Here is a 22,706-nt window from a genome sequence, read left to right on the forward strand (position 1 = left end):
AAGCTATTTAACTGAAAAAAATGAATAAACCACAAAACATCACAGCTACCAACATATCCTCCTGCTATCTGTGTAGCATTAAAACCAGTAAGTGCTTTAACTATGTATTTTTAATTATTTTATAATTCGAGGAAGTTAATTCACGTTGATTGCAGAGAGAAAAGATTATGATCCTCATAAAAATTCCATTGAGTATAAACTTAAGAAAACTAAATTCCACTACTGAGAAATAACCACTTACATATTTTATTTCAATCCAGTCTTTTTTCTAGACACAGATGAAGACACCATTTTTCTCCTAAATAACTGGGATAAGACTGTGGTTCTTTACTGTAGAGGAGACTTATCTAACTATAAAACTGAAGATTTGATAGGTAAGACACAAAATTAGAGTTATTTTTAGGAATATTTTCCTAATAAATATTTGCTTTCTCTATGTTATAGATAGATGTCTGTTGTTTGAGGCACCTGACTGCCTCTAGATGCCCAAGGTTAAAGAGGCCATAACATGTGGCTTCACTCTCCATCTGGTTTGAGGCAAGGTTGACATTTTCCCCTTTAAGGATCAATTCTTCATCTGAGCCTGCATCTTCCCATCCCCACTTGCGGGTTCCACATTTCAACTGGAGGTTAGGAAATACAGAGGCTTTTCTTATGGTGCGCCACTTAACTCATTTGTGAATAAACCTCTACAGTTGAATTATCTTTAATGAAAGGATAAAGATGGAGGTCTTATTAGAAACTACGGCTCAAGTAACAAAATAAAATAGCCTAACTAGTGTTTTTCCCCTCTTTTTTTGAGACTTACGACATTAGGAGATTGGAAGTATAGGATCAGCCTTCATCCTCATCCCGCTTTTTTATCTCAGTGTTGGTCTAAGAAAGTCACCTTTTCTATAAAGAGAACTATGTCACCAGTAAAAAACTGGATGTTTGTTTAACACTTCAAATTAATTGTCTGGTACCATTTGAATCATTATTACTAGTGTGGAAATTCTGAAAAAAGTCAAACTTAATAACCAGTTTCCAAGTTATTAGATACATTTAGCCAAGATAGCCACATTTCCTAACACTCTACCAGACAGATCGTATCACATATCCGTCCATGTTTTAAACATGTTTCAAACAGAAATTTTCTTAAAATGCACTGTTACTGACAGAAGTTCCAAGTCTAGAGTCCTTTTTATTTTCCTTTGGTGGTCTGAGTAAAAAATAATTTCTGAGACGATCCTCTGAACTGAAGAATATTTTACCCTGATTGAGTTGCACATACTACAGTTCCAAAGCAACACCTCTCTCTGAGAAAGGAAGTTTATTTTGAGAAAGGTAGAAAGTGGGGCAGAAGAGAGTTTTCATACTGGTGATCCTTCTCACACTCCATAAGCAGTTTAGTAACATCTAGTATTTTTAGTCTCCAACAATGTTGTAAAGAAACTTAAACTAAATTGAAATGTTAACTGAAAAATGAAAGAACCGCATTAATTTGATGGGCTCACAAATCAAACTCAACTATATATATTTATTTATAAACCACAAAACACAATCTGTGGCTTTTCATTATTTATTTAATATAAAGTATTCTCTACTCTTTATTTAGCAGTGGAAAATGTGCATCTAAGTGACTGCAAAAATATGCACTTTTCATCAAATGGACTTAATATAAATGCTTTATTTACTAATATTTTTACTAATGTTTTATCTATTCTTCTACATCCCACTTTTAAATTTCATAAAATGAGTTCAAAGAAAAAAGCCATTTCCAAATCCCAGTATCTTAAAATGTTATCAGTGAGCGTTCTCTTCCTGTCACTGCCCAGAATGTCAATTTTTCTCTGACATAGCTCCAATGATGCTGGAAACCGTGCTTGAGACCAGGCAGTATGTCAGAAGCTGCAATACAGTGAGGGAAATAAGACTTTTAATTTTCTCAAAAGGGCCACTTTTTGAAGAACACAATTTTACAGAGTGACTGTCAAAATATGCATATTCCCATAGGGTAATCATACACTTGATATGTGTTTGGATACGGTTGTGCTTGCCTTAGGGTGGATTATTAAGGGAAGCCATTCTCTTTCTCTCCAGGAATGTTATTTAAATAGTGGCAGTTAAACAAAACTAAAGAGACAGAGAGACTTGACCAACCTCTCATGACTGCCAATGTTAGATGTTACTTGCAAATTCTGAAAGCTACTATTGGAAATTATCAACACCAAGAGACAAATGCATCTTTATCTGCCTATCATACAGACACAAATACAAAACAAATGCGAACGCTCATTCTTCTGATAGACATTTTAGATTGTGAATTCCAAACATAAATAACTAAAAATGTGTGAAAATGGAAATAGTTACACACTTCTGGAAAGAGGTGTGTGAGCATTTAGGTAATATTCAGCCAAGTTAAAAAAATAAGCATATTCATTAACCCAAAATTTCACTTAGACACAATATACCTTGAAGTAACTCTCATATGTGTATGCAATAAATAAGTACAAAGATGTTCAAAGCAATTCCATTGTTTCTAATTGGATATAGACCAAATATCCATCAGATGAATAAATTATAAATTCACATAATGAAATACTATTGAGCTATTAAAATGAGTGAAACAAATATATGAACCAACATGGATAGCTCTATAAAACAAAAGAGTGAATATAAATAGAAAAGTTGAAAAACATTTGAGAGTATGAAGCAATTTATTAATATTATAAACCTACGAAACACACACACACACACACACACACACACAAGTACCAAATCATGACAGCAGTTACTTCTGGTAGAGAAGCAAGAAAATAAAACCTAGTAGGACATGATAGAGAATTTCAACTTTACCTGTAATATTTTATTTCTGAAAAAAAAATCTGAAGAGCATGTGACAATACTACCATTTGTTCATTATCTGTGGGAAATTCAACAACTTTTGCTATATTACATCCATTTTATGTGTTATTTTTATTTGTCAAAACTAAAGTTAGAACATTTTATACATTAACATTCATTTATAGCGATAATTCTTATTTTATATGTTAACAGTATAAAATAAAAATAAGAATTATCACTATAAATGAATAGTTTATCTCTATAAATATGAGGTCAGTTATTGCTTGTGTAACATTTAAACATGAAATAAAAGATATTCAATATTTCCCAAATAGAATCTCTGCTTTAGAAGAGTAGCCTTTACAAAGATCATTATTCGAAATTTCTTAAAAAACAAAACAGCTTAAATTTAAGACTTTAAAAATTTAAAGTGTCGATGTGTTTCTTCCTTGATGCCACTTGAAAAAATATTTACTATATGTGTGAAACCACAAGACGACAACAAAAAAGAATGCAGAATGCAAGATCAGAGGTTGATTCTCCCACAAGTTCTAATGCCAGTAAATTTATCACTGTCAAATTAGGAAGACCATTTGGTTTTTGTCCTGTCCTGTTTTGTTTTGTTTTGTTTTGTTTTGTTTTGTTTTGTTTTGTTTAGGAAGATCATTGGAATGGTACGGTAAGAAAAGAATATTTGTTGAACATATATACTAATTTACAAACAATACTTGACTAAAAAATAGTAATGCTAACTTTAAGAATCAAATAGTTGATGCCAATAATACACTGGACTAGAAAATAGTGCATCAGACTGACTCCAAAATAAAATTTTAGGTACTTAGTAGGTAACCAATAAGCAAATGAACTACCAATATCCTTAACACGAATTCCATTTTCCCCTTGACTAAAATGTACTTAGCACACAATTACATATCAAAATGTTTGAAACATGTTTCTTTTCTATGTATTTATATTTCATTTATAATCAAACCACTTTAATGCTTTGATAAGGGCTGTATTGCTAGCATGAAATAATGTTAATTTCTGTTCTAGTAAGAAATGTTCAAAGCTATATACTCAATCTTTTTGTTCACATACTACTATACTAATACACTATTAATCACTAATTGCTTGAGCACTTATTCCATACCCAGCCTTTTGCATACATTTCTTCATTTGATTCCCACAACTCCATGAAGTTAATTCTGTCATTATCCTCGCTTTGCAAATAGGGAACTGAGAATAGAGATGTTAAATAACTTATCTAAAATCATGTAGATTAAGCAAATAGGAGAAGAGTGATTTATGTGACTGCGTCTAAGTCACGTACTTAACCATCATACATTTTACATACTACCAGACAGAAAACCTTAGAAATAACATAGATAAGTAAGTACAGCTTTGTACACAACAAAAAACTGTGCAATGAAGTAAAATACACTTTAAATTTTACATTATTTTTCCTTCAGGCCCTCCTTACTCAATCCAGCCTTAACATATCCCTTACTCTTTATCATAATTACTGAAAACAGTTGCTACAGGCACGAGATCTAAAGTGAATATGCCAAGAACCATTTAGTTACATGGTAGGAGGCAGGTGTGCTGAACCCTATTGTTCTCTTGCTCTGATGCTAGCAAAAGGCCAACAAACACCTTATGGCAGCAGGCTGTGAACTGCATCCAGTACAGCGACTTCAATGAATCATGATCATCTTACTACTGCAGTCAAATCCCAAAGAATTTAGTACCTTATTAAGATGTCCTAATTTCCTTCTTCGATGAAGCCAAGTAAAAAATATCAGCCATGAAAAATAAAGGGTGCACAAAGAGCTGCATATTTGGGATCATTCCAGACCCACCTACAGGGTAATGCTATTCCGCTTTCAACAGCTGTTTCTCCTTACCTGAGGTGAGGCAGGTGCAGGACAAAGGAAGCAAATGACTCTGCACCTGCTCCTCAAACTCAACTCAGGTAAATCAGTAAAGCTGACCTTTGTGAGCCTGTCACCAGGAACAGATGTCTAGTGGAAGACAAGGAGGGGCTCATCCACTTGACTTCACCTCAGCTGAATTCATTCAGTTCAACCAATCTGATCAGAGTCTACTGACAGATGCTTAAGGCAACTGTTTCCTGAAGGTATGGTGTATCTAGAAAGACGCTCTCTGAAAATACTGGAACAAAATCCTAGCATGCCAAGATACAAATGATAGTTAAAATAAGGTAAATGAAAACTCCTTAGAAAGAATTTTAAAGTAAGAACTGCTTTATAAATTCTGAAGGTTTTGTGAAGCTGAAGAAGGGTTATAAAGCACATACATTGGTTTAACTTTTTCTTATAGAAAATTTCAAACATAGACATAAGTAGACAGTAAAATGAATCCTCATGTACTCATGAATCAGCTTCAATAAATACATAAAACCCACAACCAGCTATCTACGCCCCTTGCCCCTGCCAGAGATTTTTGAGACAAATCACAGATATATCATTTCATTTATACATATTTCATTATTAACACACCTAAAAAGTTTTAAAATAATTCATTTTTATTTTTTAAAAGTTTGTTTGAATAAAGATCCATACACAGTCTATACACTGCAATTTTCTTTTAATTCTTTTAATCTATAAGGTTCCCCTTTTAGGGCTCTCTACCATCCTTCTCTTCCTGCCACCTCTTCTTTGTTGAGGAAACTGTCTTTGATTCCATAAAGTTTTTTGCAGTCTGACTTTCTGAAGAGTAGTGTAGCATGTCTGCATGCCTTCTGCATCACCTGAATCAAATCTGCATTCAGCTTATTTTGGTAAGGTTTCCTCAAGGGTGTTGGTGTGGAAACACTTATTTTTACCAGAGATGCACAACAAGCAAAAGTTACAGAAGTGATAAAGAAGAGGAAAGATACAAAACAGCAGCCACTCTAAGGATGCTACAGTAACTAATAGTAGATTTGGGGGTGGGGGGGGGGTGGGGATCTCTGAAGACTAAATTTAAAAAGAAAAATACAGAATCATTAAAACTGGACAAGCTCCATAAGCACATAAGAAATAAGCAGGATGGGCAGCAAAGGGTGGCATGGGACAAGATTGGAGGATGACTGACAGACCACTTGGCGTCACCTCTCGTGATCCACACACCATGGGAAGAGTTATTAACTCGAGGTAAGGACAGGCTCCACATGCCCACAGTGATCAGGATCAAGCTCAAGCCAAAGCTTTCCAATGCCTATGCAGTTCAAGACTGCCAGCACTAGGGAGCTGGTAAAGAGATAATGAGAGGACGGCTTAAAGTACTAGGCCAGCATTACATCTCGTTACTGTAGGAATAGTACTCTCACCTCTTAAAAAGAAGAAGCCTTTCTTCCTGTAACCCACATGGCAGCTAAGCCAGTTACTGGGTAATGTATGGGCTCTGTAGCCAGAACCTCTGGGTTTAAAGCCTGACACTGTCACCTTCTATCTTTGTGACTGTGGGCAAATTATTTGTCCTCTCTGGACCTGTTTCCTCATCTGTCATATGAGGTGATCATAAAAGCACCTCCTTTTGGGAGTATTCAACAAGGTAATACAAATAAAGCATTTAGAAGAGTTACCAGAATTATAGAAACTATATTAAATATTCAATAATATCTTTTTAAAAAATTACTGTTATATTGAAATATTAAGCCATTATTGGTTACCACTGAAAATTACAATACTTCTTATATGATGCCTTTACCTACAATCTGAAAGCAATGTTTCAAAAAAAAAAAATTGATACAAATTGCCTGGTGTACTTGTTAGAAAGATAAATGTCATGACTTCCATCCTAGACACACTGAGGCAGAATCTTGAAAAAAGTGTAGAAAATATATTTTGAACAACACTTCAGATGATCTGTATTTTAAACAACATTAAAGAAACACTGGAGAGTTCAAGAGAGAAAAATTTGGATGGCACGAGGTTTTGATAGCGAGTCTTTCTTTTCCATCAGACTGCTTGAAATTACAATGGACAATAGAAAAAAAAAATGTGATTTTATACTCTTTCATTCCTGAAATATACATCAAATTACCTACTGCACATTATTTCTACCACATATGTTGCTGAGCACTTTTTTCTTCACAACTGCTTACAGCGTTCAAATCTGGACACCAAAGATTTTATCGCTCGAGAGGAACTTCTCAAGAAAGGAAAGCTGCCATAAACAACACTGTGCATTTTGCTTAGAGTCTACAAATTGATAATTAAGCAATAACAAACATCAAGATGTAGCTTAAAGCCTTAGTTATTAACATACATAGTGAGTACATTGTAAAACATCAAGCCGTAACTGCCCAAGGCCAGTAGTAAGAGCCCCATAAAATATGCAGTTGTTTTATGCCACTGTGATATCTTCTAAACTTAGAATTACTTTTTCTTTCATATCATCAACTAGTTTTTATCTGATGTAAATTATACATAAAATAAAATGTACAGATCTTAAGGGATTTTGGACAACTATAATGCAAACTTCTCTGAAGACAAAGAACATTAACAATGCTCTGAAAAGTGACCTCAGGTGCCTATCAATCTCCACTATTTCCCCAGCCCCAACCCCTGCCATATCCCAGCAGCAGAAATACACTGAACGTGTTTCTTCAACAGATTAGTTCTGCCAGTTCTAGAGAGTCACATAAATGCAACCATACCCTGTGTGTCTCTTGTGTAATGCTTTCACTTAGCATGTTTTTCAGATAAATTTCTGTTATTGCTTATATCAGTAGCTAATTCCTTTTAATTGCTAAATTATATCCATTGTATGAATAAACTACATTTTGTTTTCCATTCTTCAAATGATAGGCAAATGGGCTACTTCTAACTTCTTTGGCTATCATGTATACAATGGCTACAAACATTCCTTTACAAGTGTTTTGTGACCACTTGTTTTATTTCTCCTCAGTAAATGAGTGGAACTGCTGGATCAGAGGACAAGTATATATTTAATTTTCTAAGAATTTGTCAGACCTTTTCCTAAGTGGTTGGAAACACCAATTCCCAACAACAGTGTATGAAAATTCCTGTTCCTACACATCCTTGCCAACATTTACTGTTGTCAATCTTTTAAATTTTAGTAACTGTACTAAATGTATAGGAATATCTTATTGCAATTTGAATTTGCATTTCCCTGATCACTCATGATGCTGAACACTTGAGTGCACTTATTGGTCATTTGCATGTCTTTTGTGAGATATCTGTTCAAATATATTGCCTATTTTTAAATTCAGTTGTTTGTCTTTATGTTACTGAGGTTTAAGAATTCTTATATGCTGGACGACAGGGCTTTGTCAAACAAATGTATGAAGTTTCTCCAAGTCGATTGCTTGATCATTCATTTTAACAATTTTTAATTTTTATTTTTATTTTACACTTCAGTAACATTTATTACATTCACAACCTTGTGACCATTATCACTACTTCCCAAATTTTCCAGACAGAAACTCTGTATCCATTAAGCAGTGACTCCCTGTTCTTCCTTCTCCTCAGTCCCTCTCCACCAGCTCAGTTCCTTCCTGCCCCTCAGTCTCAATGAATTTGTCTATTCTAGATATTTCATATAAATGTAATCACAGAATATTTGTCCTTTGGGGTTTAAGCTTATTTCGCTTAGCATAACGTTTTCAAGGTTCATCATGCAATGAAGTACCAGAACTTCATTCCTTTGAATGGCTAAAAAATACTGAATTGTATGTACATACCACCTGTTGTTTATCCATCCATCTGCTGATGGACATTTAGGTTGTTTAAACTTTTTGGCTACTGTGAATAATGTTGCAATGAACAACTGATACCACTGGTATACAAGTATCTATTTGACTACCTGTTTTCAATTCTTTGGGGTATATACATAGGAGTAAAGTTGCTAGGTCTTTTAAGTTTTTGAGGAGGAGCCACAGTACTTACACCACGTTACATTCCCAACCAACAATGTACAAATGTTACAATGTCTCTATGTCCTCACCAACCCTTACTATTCTCCATTTTTAAAATTACAGACATCAGAGCTGGTATGAAATGGTACCTCACTCTGCTTCTAATTTGCATTCAGGTAATGACTAATGATGTTTTGAGCATCTTCTCATGGGCTTTAATTCTTTAAACAAAACAAAACAAAACAAAAAAACGCCTGTTCATGTCCTTTGCCTATTTTCTCATCAGGCTTTGCTTTTGAATCGTAGGAGTTTCTTGTATATTCTGGTTATTAAACTCATTAAATTTATAGTTTGAAGATATTTTCTCCTCCCATTCTGTAAACTGTCATTTCAGTTTCTTGATATTGTCCTTTAATGTATGAAAGTTTTATATTTTGATGAAGTCTAATTTATCTGTTTTTTCTTTCACCACTTGTGCTTTTGGTGACATATCTAAGAATCCAATGCTAAATACGAGATCATGAAGATTTATTTTTATGTTTTCTTCTAAGAGTCTTATTGTTTTAGCTCTTTTTATATATGGCATGAAGTCTAACTTTATTCCTTTGCATGAAGAAACCTAGTTATCCCAGTACCAATTGGTGAAGAGATTTCTATGTTTAACTATCACTGCATGCCTGGAATAAATCCCGCTTGGTGGTGGTATATAATTCTTTTAATATGCTGTGAGGTTTAATCTGCTAGTATTTGTGCAGAGGATTTGTGCATCTATATTCCTAAATGATACTGGTCTGTGCTTCTAATATCTTTTTCTAGCTTTGGTATCAGGGTAATAATAATAGCCTCAGAGAATGAGTCATGAAACTATCCTCTTCTATTTTTTTCAGAATCCGAGAAGGGTTGATGTTAATTTATTTTTTTTTTTAAATGTTTGGTAGAATTCACCAGTGAAGCCATCTGGTCTAGGACTTTTCATTACTGGGTATAATTAATTTTTCAATAAAGTCCTTTGAAAGATATTCTCCCATATTATACAACTTTTCAAATATACAGAAAAGTTTAAATAACTTTACAATGAACCCCAAATGACTACCACCTAGATTCTACAATAAACATTTTACTATGCTTGCTTTACCACACAACTATTTTTATGCATTTAAGTAAGAAAAAGACATCAGTACACTTAACTCTAAATATTTCAGTAAGCACATAATTAACTCCAGCTGCCACTAGCTACATGTGGCTATTTACTTTCAAATTAACTAAAATTAAATAAGTGAAACATTCAGTTGTTCAGCTGCAGTAGCCATATTTCAATATTCAACAGCCACATGTGGCTAGTGGCTACAAAATTACTGGAGGAATATCCAATCATAGTTACAGACTCTACCCGCATTCAAGGGGAGGGAATTACATAAGCTACATACAACAGAGAGTGAGAATCTTGAGGGGCATATTTTAAATCTGCCTGCCACGTGTGGGAAAGGGCAGCTGTCTGGACTTCTATTCATCTTGACTGAAATGCAGAAACTGGAAAAACAATGCATGCAAAGGTGAGAGGAGGCTCATTCCTCTACTCAGTCCAGGTCCTCACTGCTCTATGTCCCATCCAGCCACCAACTGAGAGTTGGGTTTCATTTCCTTCGAAAAGGACTTGGAAAGGTCCTTTCAGAAGAATTACAGGTGGGGCCCTATACCACTCTCTGTCAGAACTCTTGGTAATACTTAAAAGTATGGTGTCTTGTCTAAACCTCACAAATAACTGGAAGCCTTCTCTCTTACAAACGAGCAAAGAAAACACAGAGCATAAAAAATTTTCAGCAGCAAAAAGAAATAGAAATCAAAGTGCCAGAGACAAATTCCCACCAATATAAAAGGTAAACAAATTTTATTTTTCAGTTTTGAAATTTCTTCTTAACGACACACAAAAGGACACTGACTCTAGAAATCAGAGGAAGCCATTATGAGAAGAAAATATATCACAATAAGTAAAGACCACATGAAAATGAAAACTGGTGAGGAAAATCAGAAACTGCCTTAGGTGTGTTCTCACAAAACTCTGTATGTGAATGTTTATAATGGCTTTATTCACAACTGCCAAAATTTGGAAACTACTCAGAGGTCCTTCGACTTGGTAAAGAGATAAATGAATAGTAGTACAATCACACAATGGAATACTACTCAGCAATAAAAAGGAATGTACATGAATAATATAGACAAATCTCAAATATATCATAAGTGAAAGAAGCCAGAGTCACAAAGCTACATATGATTCCATTTATATGACATTATGAAAAAGGCAAAACTAAAGGGACAAAAAAACAAATATGTGGTACTAAGGGCTACGGTAAGAAGAGGGTTTGACTACAAAAGGACATAGACATTTTGGTGGGTGGTACAACTGTTTGGTACTTTGACTGTAGTGGCAGTTACAATTTCCAAAAAGAATAAATTTTAAAGTATATAAATAAAAAATGATTAACTACTTTGGAAGCAGAAAGAGGATTTTTGAGATTGCATAAAAATGATCTAAGGAGGACAGAGTTAAGAAATAAAACCATAACAAAGAAAAAAAAAAGAAAATAATAACAATATTCTAGCAATAGCAAAAACATTTCACAGAGAGCCATTTTTGGAATAAATGGAATTCAAAGAGAAACATGGAAATAATATGGCTGTTTACCTAGAAAGCCCAAAAGAACCAACTGAAAAGCTACAGAATTAATAATGAATAAGAGAACTCAATAAAATGTCTGGGTAAATATAGCAAAATCAATAGCTGCCTATCTACATGTGATAAAATTAGAAAATATAACAGAGTCCATTCACAAGAAGCTAAAAATAAATTATTAATAAGAAATGTACCAGATATAGAATAGAAAATGAAAGTTAATAGATTTAAATATCATATATACAGAACACATGCTTATAAATATATATAGTAAAGAAGGAATTATACACAATGGAGAAAGGAAAGTCTTTTTTCAATACTTCTTGAAGGGTAGTCCCAAACCGGCAGCATCTCAGAAGTTGAAAGAAATGCAAATACTAAAGCTCTACATCAGACTCACTGAATTATAAACTCTGGGAATGAGGCTGAGCAATCTATGGCTTTAACAAGCCCTCTAGGTGATTGTGATATTCCTGAAAGTTTGAGAGACAAGATGCTGATGTTACCAGTTTGGGATCTGACTTGGGGAATCACTAATCTATTTAATGAATAGTGATGGGACAAAGGCTTAGCTATCCGGAAGGATACCATATTAAATATAAGTTCCAGGTGGATAAAGAATAGTTAAGGCAAATGCCTGGATAACTTCCCCAATCCTTAGAGAGCTGGCAATCCCTTGTCAAGGAAGCCCTCCAACCCACCAGCCAAGTCATCTGTGAATGCCCTCCCACCCGAGTTGCTCAGGTGTGCTTTTGGGAAACTTATTTAGCAATCCTCTCCCTCCCCCCCCCACCACCCTATAACATATAACTCAATTATTTAACCTTTAGGTAACAATCTTTCAAATATGTTTTCAGATCCACATTATATATGAATTCAGTAGCTTTATGTACACCATATAAGACATAGGTCACAGATAAATATATAAACAATAAAAAGACCAATATTATGAAATATTTTGGCATCTTGGTTTTATATTAAAATATTATAAAAAACAAAGAATTTAGTTTCTTTGATAGAGTAAAAAATATATATAACATAAAATATGTATAACTACCTACTTACAATTAATTCACATTCCCACTCTAAGAACTCTGGAACCCGTGGCAAACTCCTCCATTTTGATACACAGGGGAATTATTTACAGAAATTTCAGTACAAAAAAATATGCCCCTGAGTGCTTCTCTGTGTGTGATGTGGAAGACATAGAATTTACTTACGAAACTATAAAAAATAATAACTATTAAAGTCACAACCTCTGAGAAAATGAAAACTACTGTCTTGCTAAACAAAACACTGCTTTCTGACAGGAAAGCAATGGCAAGAACACAGTAGAAAATCCTGCTCAGAATACCCAAAGAGACCTGAAAGTGAGAAAGACAAGAGGCATACAGAGTTAAAATGCCAGGAAAGAGAAAATGAGAAAAGGTTGGAAATAGAAGATAATAAGTATCAAAATTTCATACTGTTATTCAAAAATGTATAGTCAGGGTAAATCTTTTAATTGACTATGAGGAAAAGGCTCTGTTTAAAAAAAAAAAAAAAACTTGGTCAACCTCTTGGTTTTGGTAGGTTGGGTTCTCTCAATGAATATTACTTCAGGGTGTGGGCAGCAAATAGCAGGGGTCACTTGCACAGCACAGGAACCAGAAGTCCAGGGAAATCAGGGATGATTTTTAGAACCATAGAGGTGAGAAAAGACAGAGGAGGTCAGGAGCAAGAAGCCTATGAAATCAAGCAAGGATAGTAAGGAATTTGCTGATAACAAGTGTTAAAGAAGAATGACGCTCATATTTCAAAATAGCAGGCAGAGAAGACAGTAAGCCTGAACCCAGAACATACATTTTTGCTTCCTGCATGAATCTCTTAATCTCAGGTTCTTCATCTATAAAAGCAGAAATAATAATTACAAAAAATAGTTTTGAAAGTTAAATGGCATAAAAACTGTTAAAGTGCCTTTAAGACAGACAGGAAATATTATTTATTGAGAGTTTTTGTTTTGTTTTGTTTTTTTATAGGGGAAGTTTTAAATCCGAGAGATGTATTCTGCTCCTCCTAACCAGGGAGTACCAACACATTAAAACCACCTGGAGATTCTCACTGTGCCTTCCTCCCACCACCAAAATTTTATTTGCCCCTTCTGGGGAGCCTGGCTTTCCCAATGGTACTAGAGGCTTTCTGGGTCAACAGCAAAGGGAAGAGAGCCCACCTGAAAATAAGTCTTACAACTGTGTAAATAATTCTCTATCCTCTTAATAACTGGAATAATTACTAATGGAAGAGATTTATTTAAAAATTTATACAGCTGTCATGGTTGCCTTAAAAGATCTATTGATTTATTTAACACTTGAAGAAACCTAAGACAAAAGCATAAAGCTGTTGTGTGTAGAAATAGAGTAGGTAGGTTCTGTGGTAGGTTAACATAGAAAGAGCAACTTTAGATCAAAGTTGGCAGGAGAAAAGGGAAAAGCTAATTCAGTAAGAACAGATAAGAAGGATGTTCAAATACACAATGGGCTAAAGATGCTCTAGTCAATAAACAGTGTGGAGAAAACTGAACAGATACATGTAAAAAAATGCAACTTGACCACCTTCTTACACCATATATAAAAATAAACTAAAAGTGGATTAAAGATATAAATTTAAGAGCCAAAACCGTGAAACTCCTTGAAGAAAACATAGGTAGTAATTTCTCTGACACTGCTCTTAGTAATATTTTTTTTCTGATATGTTGCCTCTGGAAAGGAAAACAAAAGAAAAAATAAACAAAAATAAAAAATAAACAAACTAAAAAAAGTTTTCGCACAGCAAAAGAAACCATCAACAAAATGGAAGGACAACCTACTGAATGGGGAGAAGGTATTCTCCAATGATATATCCGATAAGAGGTTAATATCCAAAATTTACAGAGAAGTCATGCAAGTTAACACCATCAAAGCTAATAATCCAATCTAAAAAATGGGCAGAGGAACTGAATAGACATTCCTCCAAAGAGGACATACAGATGGACAATAGACATTAGTGATTTCTCACTAATCATCAGAGAAATGCAAATTAAAACCACAGTGAGCTATCACCTCATGCCTGTCAGAATGGCCATCATCAACAAAGCAACAAACGAATGTTAGTAACGATGTGGAGAAAAGGGAATGCTCATGTACTGTCAGTGGGAATGCAAATCAGTGCACCCACTATGGAAAACAGTATGGCAGTTTCTCAAAAAAATAAAAATTAAACAATGACCCAGCAATTCCACTTCTGGGTATTTTTCCGAAGAAAACCAAAACACTAATTCAAAAAAGATAGATGCACCCCTATGTTCATTACTGCTTTATCTGCAATAGCTAAGATATGGAAATGCCTAAGTGCTCATCAATAGACGACTGGATAAAAAAGAGGTGGTACATATATACAACAGAATATTACTCAGCCATAAAAAAGAATGAAATCTTACTATTTGCCTCGACATGGATGGACCTGGAAGGTATTATGCTAAGTAAAAAAAGTCAGATAGAGAAAGACAAATACCATATGATTTCACTTATATGTGGAATCCAAAGAACAAAATCAACAAACAAAACAGAAACAGACTCATAGATGCAAGGAATGAGCTGATGGTTGCCAGAAGGGAGGCGGGTAAGGGGTAGAGGGCAGGGTGAAAAAAGCAAATGGATTAAGAAGTACAAATCGTTATGAAATAGTCATGTGGATATATAGTCAATAATATGGTAATAACTATATATAGTGCCAGGTGGGTTCCAGACTAGTAGTCAGGGGATCACTTTGTAAATTATATGTCTAACCACTATGCTGTACACCTGAAATGAATATAAAATAATACTGTCGACTGTAATTTTAAAAATAAAAAAAGGGAGGAAAGGTGAAGAGGAATAAGAGGTTCAAACTTCCAAGTATAAATAAGTCATGGGGATGTGGTGTACAGCATAGAGAATATAGTCAACAATATTGTGATGGTATTATATGATATTAGATGGTTGCTAGATTATGGTGGTCACTTCTTTAGGTATATAAATGTTGAATAACCATGGTGTATACCTGAAACTAATACAATATTGTATGTTAGCTATATTTTAATAAAAATCTTTTTTAAAAAATAAAATATCCCAGGCACAGAAAAGAAAATAAAGAAGGACATGTGATCTTACTGTTCTCAGTTACTAACTACAGTCTGGGTCTCCACACTATTCCATTAGTAAAATTTTACTTAGACCCTATATGTTCAAGATACTATATGGAATAGTGACAAAAACATCTTATAGTCCAGTAGAAGTGACAAAACATAATATAAATAACTACAATGCAAAGTGGAAAAAGTAGAATATTATTAAATACATGATAGCATCAAGTAGGGTGAAATTACTTCTGGTAGGAGAAATCACAAGTTACAAACCAACGTGGCAGTTTTGAGCATGGCCTGAAGGAAGGCAGGAAACCGTCATCTTGGTAGGAAAGATCCATCATCTTGGAAGGAAAGCTTGGACATATATGGAAAAATTAAGTAGATGATTTTGACAGGAGAAGCAAGAAGTGGGTTGCTTAGGACTAAGGCTTGAAATAGAGACCACAAAAAAACTAAATTTCTAAGCTAAGAAGCTAGGATTACAGACATATACAATGAAACAGATACTTCAAACATTTAAGGGCTGTCAAAACAGGATAAGTAAGAGATTGTGCTTCTAAGAGAAGGAAGGCTCAATTAAGAGTGACCCCAACGTGCATGTTTAAAATGAGAACCGAGCCATGAGTCATGGGTGGATGAGTAACAGTAAGAAATGCACACAGAATCAATTTAGTGTCAAAAACAGGTTCTCTTGAGTTCATATTGAAGTACAGCTGAGGAAGCAGAGTCTGTGCCAGCCAGAGTAACCCATGGTGAGTCACTCGTAAATCAATGACAGGAGTCTTAATCCTGGGGCAATGATCTCAGACTGGCCTGTATAATGGCCAGATAGGTACATCTTGGTCCTGGTCAGCCTGCGATGATACCTGAAGATTCTGTGATGGTGAAGACAGGACAGGAATTTTAGACCAAAAAAAAAAAAAAAGAAAAGAAAAAAAAAGAAAATTTCCAGATACTTTCACTATATTTGATTAAAAATTCCTTAAATCTGGTCAGGTCTTAGATTGCAAAGGTTAGTACATGATATGCACAAATCTGTCAGGGTCAGAATCCCTAAGCTTATTTAACAGTTGAGGCATTTGCATATTACTGAGTTATCTTTGCTGTTAAAATGTATTTTTTTGATGATATGTTCTGCATTTGCACCACTGCCTGAAGGAAAGCTTCCCTAACCATACAAGTCTTCTCTGTCACACACTGATCAGACCAAATGCAAATGCTTGCTTATTCTTCTGTATTCACGGCAGTCCATACTATTCTCCCTCCAACCCCATTAGAATGTCAGTTCTATAAGGCCAAAATTGTAACCGTCACCACTGTCTTCAAACACCTAGTACATACTATATATTAAATAAATGTGTTGACTGAATAAGTGTATTGACTTTTTAGCTGGCTCTGGCTAGCATGTAAACATAATATTTAAAAGTCTAATTTGTAAGAATATTAACAGTAAAGAGGTAAGAGGAATACACACACACACACACACACAAACACACTTGTGAATTGGGGAATTAGTCAATCTTTTAACTAATTGTTTTAATTATTTAAAGATGCTAAAGCAAAATACTCAAAACTGACTGTCCCTTTCAATACAAGAAAACAAAATGTTATACACTGAATCCTAGATTTCTGTTACTACTTTGATAAAATCAGAATATATAGTTTCTATGATAAGAATTTAAGACACCGAAATGTTTCAATTCTGAAGCAAGTAAAAAACTTTTACTAAAAATCTGTCCTTTTCATAAGTCTACACCTATGAAAAAAAAAATAATAAAACTATACTAACCACAATCTATGAAATGAATACACTACCATTTGGACACATTAATACATAGCAAATGCTAAATCTTCATATCTGTTTCTTGGTATTCACAGTATGACAGATCTTAACATGGTGTGGGCAACACTGATCACCTGGATAGCCCTTAATCCCTCAAGAAGGATAGTGACCAAAATCAGGCAGGTTTTTTTCCCTTTAGTTACATATTTTTAGGCCTATTCGAAACAGTATCATACTCAGGTGGCTTTTCCAAGAAGTATGAATTGTCCTAACAAGTCTATCAGGTAGATATTATCCTTCTTTTACAGATGAGGAAACTAAGGCTCAGAAAGTTTGAGCAATTTGTTTGACAAGATTACACACTGAAGTAGTGACAGAGTCTGAATTCACATCTAGGCATATCTGACCCTACAGTTCAAATTCTGTCCAAGAAACACTATCTCCTCTATGCTCAAAATAAAAAGCTTTGGAAATGAAATATGAGAAGAAAAAACATTAATGAATTTAATATATGGCATATAAATTCCCAGCAATGTACAATATTTCTATTTTGCTTAAAATATGTCCACTAGATAAGAGACAATTGCCGAGTTTTCTTCTCTAAGGATGCGTCCGCACTCAACAGGAGTGGCGTCCTGAATGTTCTGACACCTTAGCATCAAGTAGTAGCAGCCTGTCCTCCACACTTGTATTGGCAACACCTATATACACACTATATATATATCCTTACTTCCAGCCTCGAGTGGAAGAATCTCTGCTTCTTAAAACTGCAGTGACTTCTCTGATCAGCAGTTTAGCCCTGTCAGTTTAAACTACAGGTTCTTATATATTTATAAGCAACAACCCACCAGTGTGTTCAGATCCTGAGTCAGCTTCAAAAACCCCAGCAGCAGCTGGTAAAAATGGAATGCTAATTCATTACAGATGGCAAAACACTGCCTACATTTTAATTTATTTACATTTTCAGAAAATTTGAATCTGCAGTTAGAGTGCCAAATTATTTTAACATGTAAGTTTAGCCTTTTTCACTTTTTCAATTCAGTCTGTGCTCAATAAAAATTAATGTTTATATGTTAAAAATTCTTTTAACAAACCCAATTAGTCCTATATTCCCATAGTTTATATTTTAAAAGCTTTTTAAGATGGTAAGTCTTTTTTGAATTTCTTATTATACAGGTCACATACAGAGATGGAACAATATTAGGTCTGAATCAGACTAATTTTTTTCAAATAGAACTATGATACATAAGAATAATTTTCAAGACCTTTGTATTTTCCACAATTGCTATATTTAGTAATGTGAGACTAATAAATCAATAAATTGTAAGATTATTAAATGGCTTTATAGACCCTATTTTATCATTATTTAAGGTAATAGGGAAAGAAAACACATTATTAATTTTTAAAAGCCAACTGAACAGAGAAAGGAAATACCCAAATTAATGCTTATAGCACTGCTGCCCCCTCCTGGAATCAGCCTTCTAACCCCCTCCCCAACATTTCAGAAACAAGGGTGAAGATGAAATATTTTAAATCCAAATACTGAAACATCTTCTAAGAGCTTCTACTTTTTTCTCTCTCTCGCTACAAAGACATAATTATCAAGTGATATACAGCCATTCTCCTCAAATCCTCAGTGCTTCCTGAAAGCAAATGACCTTGCTACCTACTTATTAAATGAGCTAGAGAACATTCATTTTGAAAGTCTTTAACGTTCCTTCTCATGCTTCAAAATTTCTCATTTTTTTTTTGACACAAACCTTCCTTTTCCCTTTCTGTATTAGAGTAGAAAATGTCCCTACCGTTTGCTTGTCTAACCTTACTATCCTCTCCCATCTCCTTTGAAATGGCTCTCCCATGATATAAGATCCATCTCTCTAATAAGATCAAAATCTATTTTCTTTTTTCTTTGTCATCTAAAAACATGCATAAATAGTTCCTAATATAAAAATATTGCTCCCTTCATACAATTTTATCATCTGCCATAATAGCATTCTGTTCTTCTTTCCATAGTTGGGGGCACCAAAGGGTAGTTTTTATGGGGCTTAAACAATCTCTCCCTGACCCCACACCCAACCCCGATTATTTACTTCTGCCCAATGCCTCTCAAGGCAATACAAATAAACATAACTGTAAGTGAAATCAGTGTGCTTGTTTTAAAACTACAGCTCTTCCATCTGGGACTGCCACCCCTAAGCCCCTTACACAAAGGATTCTGGACCAACCACTACTGTTTTAACTTCACACCCTAACTACTTTGATTTCCTCGCCTTCTCTTAGCTACTCATTCCACTACAATCCAACTTCCTCTGTAATCAAGGGTCTCTTGGAAGTTAAGAAAAGCCTGGTCACTTAACATTTATTAAGCTTTAAAGAATGTTAAAAATTAAGCCAGGTCAAAACAGTGTTACAGGAACTGTAACATTAAACAAAGCAACTGTCTTTTACAACACCCACAGAAATAAATACAAGCTGAGTTAACAGTCCCCTGCACCTACCTTTGGTGGGCCCTGCTCTACCTTCCTGATTCTCAGTTCTCAGTGGTCAAGATCATGGGCTGCACAATCACCATTTCCTGGTGTTGTAAACTTGGGCAAGTTATTTAACAACTTCTCTTTGATTTAGTTTTATCATTTGTAAAACAGGATTCTTATGAGACCATAATTATAAACAACTTAAAACAATGCCTGTCATATAATAAATCATATATATCAAATAAATCACATATAAATCAGATATATATATATATATAAAAATCAGATACAAATATATATAAATGTATGTACTATCATCGTCATAATCTATTATAAAAGCAGATAAATAGTACCTAAATCTACATTTTTTACTCGCTTCCTAGGTCATTCTATGCACACCAAAGTCTGAAAATGACTACTCTAATGAATTGTTTTCTAAAAATAATTGTCACATCAATGATTTCTTCTTAAATCTCATGCTATCCAACCTCTGCAAAACAGGTGACTCCTTTTCAGCTTTCTGCTCCAATGTGTGACCCTCAAATCTTAATTTAAACTTGAACTTAAGAAAGCTTCAAATGAGAATTTGGAAAAGACAGCTATGTTTCTCTACAAAGAAAGACTCCAACTCTACACTGTGCTCATGCTTAAAATTACTCTTTTGTCCCAAATAAGCTGCTCCCTTTTTATCTCCATTTCCATTACTGATCATCTTTTTCCAATCATTGAGGCTACAAGTCTCAATCATTTGTGGCTGTGGTGCTTGTTTTTTTCCTCATGCTCCAATTTTTCAAAATCTGTATTCTAAAATATCCCTTGTTTTAACTCATCCTTTTCAAAGTTTCCAATGCCAGAATTTAAGTCTCTCACCTGGGACATCTGAACAGCCTTTAATGATCTTTGTCTCTCATGTTTTCCTTCAAATTATCCTTCACATTACAATCTAAATTATTGTCCTAAAATGCAGATTTGTTCTCTTGTTCTCTCTGATTAAAAAAAGAAAAAGGTGTCTACGGCCATGCCACCCTGAACAAACCCAATCTCCTCTGATCTCAGAAGCTAAGCAGGGTCAGGCCTGTTTAGCACTTGGATGGGAGATCAACTAGGAAGACCAGGTGCTGTAGGCATAAAAAAATAAGGGATTGTAAACTGACAAGGTCCTTGCAATCTGTGAGGTCAATCAAGGGTTGCCTCACCTAAAAAAAAAAAAAAAGAAAAAAAGGGAAAGTTCATTTCTTTCCAATATTTACAAATTAATGGCTAAGCTTCTTGGCTGTGGACATTAGGCTGCAACCATTTGGCCCCCACAGAATCCATAACACACTGCCATGCTATTCACACTGCACCATGTTCCTGACTAAAACACGCATGTTCAACTCCTTCAGTACGTGCTCATATTACTTCCCCAGCCTAGTATGCGAACGTCCTCTCCCACCAAATGCTACATGTCCTTTGAAACCCAGCTCAAAGGTACCTCATTTGTAATTCTGCACCACCTTGAAAGCCAAAATTAATCTCTCTCTGCACTCTGATGACTCTTGCTAATCTGTTATTTTTACGTGGTTGGGGATACAATTCTGATCATCAAAACTATAATAATGAAGCAGCCTTTTAAGAGATAATCAGGAAAGTACATCTTAAGAAAAGATGCTGCTCTAACACATACATGTTAAGTTAAAATAGTTTCAATAATATAAGTTACTGAATATGTTTTTAAGAACATATATTTTTGTGGTTATTCTTTCTTGATATATTTTTGTGACTATTCCCTTCTATAATTAAAGATATATAAAACTATGCAACTATAATTTTTAAGAAATACGCTTAGGTCTTTCCTGTTGCTCCAACTTAGGGCAAAATAAGTTCAAGATTTAATTTAGGCACCTACTCAAACTTGGACATCATTTGAGAACTCCACGCCTTGTGTTCTTAAGCATTCTTCGCTCACAGGTAAAGGGAAAGATAATTTGTTTGCAAACTAATTGAATGTTATACACCTGTGACACGCAGAGTCAACAGAAAATTATAACTTCAAGGAAAATTTGTATTCTAGTGCAAACAAAATAGTAGTGCATTTGGAATCATAATCAAGAAACAAGGAACTATTTAGTATAAAATTTGAAGAAAAAGCTAATTTTAAAGGAGGGGACTAAAGAGCCCACCAAGGACGGGTCTTGGTCTAGGTCCCATATAACATGAACCTGCAAATCTGAATCATTTTTGGATTATTTTGTTGATAAGTGTGTTTATTAGCTTGTCATTGTTGTTATGTTGTTATAATAATTATTAGACACTTAGGTGCATCTTGTTATCTAATGTATTGATAAACACATATATTATTATATCACAAAATGTCCTTTTCATACACTGAAAATATTTCAACATATTTGTTTTCTTTTAATCCAATGTATTTTATTTTATCCATTTAAAAATATCATCAAGAGATCGGACATACAGGTATTTCTCTTAATTGATTAATGTCCTTCAGTTGACATCTCTCGTCTATTAAATATCTTAGAACTGTGTAAGTATATGTTCATCTTTGCCTTTGAAGAATATGCAGTACTAGTAAATACAGGATGTTAACTTATTCCAGTGATTTCCTGTGGAATGGTTTCTGTGAAGATAATCTAAACATTAAATCATAGGTTCTTAATCATATTTGTTGGTAAAAAGAACCATAACAGCAGCAACTGTCAACCAAGTATGCACAGGCCCTATGCTAGGAATACATTATCATAAGTTCTCGCAATCTGTGCAAGGTAAAAGATTTATTATTTTCAGGTTACTGAGAAAATGGAGGCTTGGAGAAGTTAAATTACCCACTAAAAGTCACAAACCTAGCTAGCGGCCAAGCCAGGATTCAAATAATTTGACCTCACTACTCAAGCTTTTGCTAAACTTTGCAGCCTTATAAATAGGTGATC

At 34.4% G+C, this 22,706-nt stretch overlaps 1 protein-coding gene and 1 pseudogene across 3 annotated transcripts in view; one reads left to right on the plus strand and one right to left on the minus strand.

Annotated features, from left to right (window-relative positions):
- CDKAL1 (CDK5 regulatory subunit associated protein 1 like 1) overlaps positions 1-22,706 on the minus strand; it is a 626,461-nt gene that overhangs the window by 345,140 nt on the left and 258,615 nt on the right. The window lies entirely within an intron of this gene.
- LOC118605252 lies at positions 20,788-20,906 on the plus strand (annotated as a pseudogene).

Source organism: Rousettus aegyptiacus, unplaced genomic scaffold (genome assembly GCF_014176215.1).
Source record: "Rousettus aegyptiacus isolate mRouAeg1 unplaced genomic scaffold, mRouAeg1.p scaffold_m13_p_1, whole genome shotgun sequence".
Taxonomy (NCBI): domain Eukaryota; kingdom Metazoa; phylum Chordata; class Mammalia; order Chiroptera; family Pteropodidae; genus Rousettus; species Rousettus aegyptiacus.